We start from the raw sequence: 2,988 nt of genomic DNA, 5'->3' as shown, positions 1-2,988 counted from the left end.
TGTCTTTAAATCTCAGGACAGAAAACAAGAGAATCAAACTTTAGAGCCGAGTCTGTCGTAGGAACGCCAAAAGACGCCCCACAAACACCCTCCTGGACTTTAAACCAGGATCTTCATTCTGGAAGTGACCGTGCGAACCACTGCTCCACCCTGACGCCCCTCGGACTTGAACGTTTACTTAAATTATTGTTTCCTCTCGTCTTCTGCGTGGATTTATTTCCAATGTTGGAGTTTAACTCACATTGAGGAGATTTCAATAGATGTTTCAAAACTAAACAAACAAAGTTTTCTCATTTAAAGTCAATAAATAATGATTATAAATGACAGAGCATTTTTAAGTCTTCTCTTTCATTTTCTGCCAGAATAAACATCTCGATGGTTTGGATCCTTTGGTGACATCCAAACCCTGATAATAGAGACGTAAAGGATATATTCACGTAAACTCCTGAGCTCCTTATTATTGTTTGTCAGAAAAGATTTACAAAAGGTTTACAAGCACGTCTTCCAAAGCCACCGGAGTCAGATTAAATTATTCAGTAATTTTTCCACTATTGAATATTTGTACTATTGAGAGTCGGTTCTGCCTCAATCAGGCTACAATAAATGATGATAGAGGGAATTTTATTTTTATAAATGATTAAGAAGACAAAAAAAGGTCTATTATTATTATTATTGTTAATATTATTAATATTATTATTATTATTATTATTATTTTATTTATTTTCATTTTTTATTATTATTATTAAAAGGTTATGATGTACAACAAGTGTAAAACAGCAGGAAATAAATGAGAAAAGATATAAAGATAAATAAAGCTTTATTTTTTTTTGCTATAAAGCTATAATAATGAAAGTTGTGCGTGGTGTCGCTCCGTCCTCGGAGACGCTGCTCTGTCTTGAAACAATGGCTCTCCTCAGTTTGGCTGCTGACTTCATCCCGCCTTCAATAACGAGTCCCGGAGCGCCGGCGTTATGAAACCAGCCTCGACTCAACTGCTCCATTTAACAAACACTGACAGCCCATTGGCTGAGACGGGCCGCCGTCCAAAAGGTGACCGCATACCGCAATCCATCCATCCATCCATCCATCCATCCATCCATCCATCCATCCATCCAGCTGCTGGTTTTATATCAGTCGATCAGATTGATTGATCTTCAGGACAAACAGAAGAGTTAACGAGTCTCAGAGGATCGATTCATCCATTTAAGCTGGAACTATGAGACGGTTATCAGTAAATATCCATGTAATGGTCATGTTGGTCATTTTAAAAGAAAAAGCAGCTGAACGATATTATGTCAACTCTAAAGAGTATCGCCAATTTAACATGTCCCCTACTATATGGTTGTATAAACAAGAAAGATGAGATAAAGATAACTTTATCTTCCAAACTTCATCGTTAAAATTATACTTTCAGATTGATTTTTTCTTTTTAAGAAAAATTGACATTAATGTTTTTTGTCTCTTTTTGTCAATAACTCCACTTGAATTGTGGCCTTTAAAAAAAACACGAACGGAGTCATCAAAACTTTACATATTTAAAATAGATATTACATGAAGGTGCTTCTTTTGAATCATTTGTTCAAACTGCATCCGATAAAAGAAAAGCTGGATTACTTTTTAATTATGGCTGCATGAGATCAGCGAACTATCAGAGAAGGTGCCACTTGCAGTAATTGTGAGTATCGCCTCACGACGCACGCAGATGATTTAAGTGTATTTGTGCTCTTTCTCCTCCTCATTTGTTCTGGTTGTAGCTACGATATGTTATGTTTCGTTTTTTGGTATTTTAATTCGTTGTGAGGCTGCAGCTGATTGGTGATGTTTCATTTTGTGCGTGTTGATATCGGTATAACAATAATTTTGCGATATATCACTGAGCCGTAAACAAAACTGTTCTGTCACATTTGGGGAACATTCATTTCATTAATTCTCACATTTTAAGGCGAAGCAGAAGTAAAGACATTTTGTCTTTTAGTCTCTCAAGGTATCAGACGACCCCTTGATGTCCCATTCCAGACTTTCTTTGGTAGGAATTTCCCAGTTGAGCTGCATTGGTACGTAACCTTCCTCAGTATGGACTGGGAATTTCCCACATTCCCACCCTGATAGCTGTGGTGCGCTCCAGTTGTCCAAAACTCAGAGTTGAAGCCACACCCACATAAAAACCAGCTTATAGCGATAAAAATCACTTCATAGTGATAAAAACCAACTTGTATCGTTCCAGTTCATCACGTCACAAGTCAGACGACGATACGGCTGACGAAGATTTTCCACGAAAGGATTTGGTGGATTTATTAAAACAAACCAGTGATTGATTTCAGGATTCTTCTTAAAGAGACTGCGTTCAGAGCCTGCTGGAGTTTCCACCAGAGAGCCTTTGACTGTGAGGTATTCGGTGGTTTGTTTCAACACGCGAGGACTGGGAGTGACGCGGGAACGCTTTCCCTCGTGGAATCTGACCGACGCTCTTTCAGAGAGCAACACTTCCCCGGAAGCTCCTGAACGGCACAGAGACGGCCGGCAGTTAACCTGAAACACGTGGTCAGACTGAGGGAGGAAGACGAAGCACCGCTCAGGGAGAACATGCAGACTCCCCGCAGACTGGCCACCGTCGCTGTGAGCCCGGACTTCTCAGCACAACTCAACGTTCTGATGATTCCACCAAAACAGCAATAAATGAAAGTTTACTTGAGTTGTCTTCATCGGTCAAACAGGATCCAGAGCTGTTCAGAACTGCTGGGTTTCTTTTCATTAGTAAGAATGGAAAAAGCTGAGTTGTACTGATGGATTGCATTCGGCTGCTTTGGGACAAGATGCACAGGTTTACATTGATTTGAAGAGGACAAAGTGTAAAGTGCACCGGGGAGAAGGTGTGGCGATGCTGCAGGACTGGACCTCCTGGATGAGAAGAACCTCCAGCGTCTCCTCTGAACGGGAGGCTCCTACAGCCGGCCGGCTGGAACACACAAGATGTTTCCCTCCGGCGCT

The sequence above is a fragment of the Lipophrys pholis genome (genome assembly GCF_963383615.2).
Source record: "Lipophrys pholis genome assembly, chromosome: 1".
In the NCBI taxonomy this organism is placed as follows: domain Eukaryota; kingdom Metazoa; phylum Chordata; class Actinopteri; order Blenniiformes; family Blenniidae; genus Lipophrys; species Lipophrys pholis.
Note: the sequence above shows the minus strand (reverse complement) of the source record.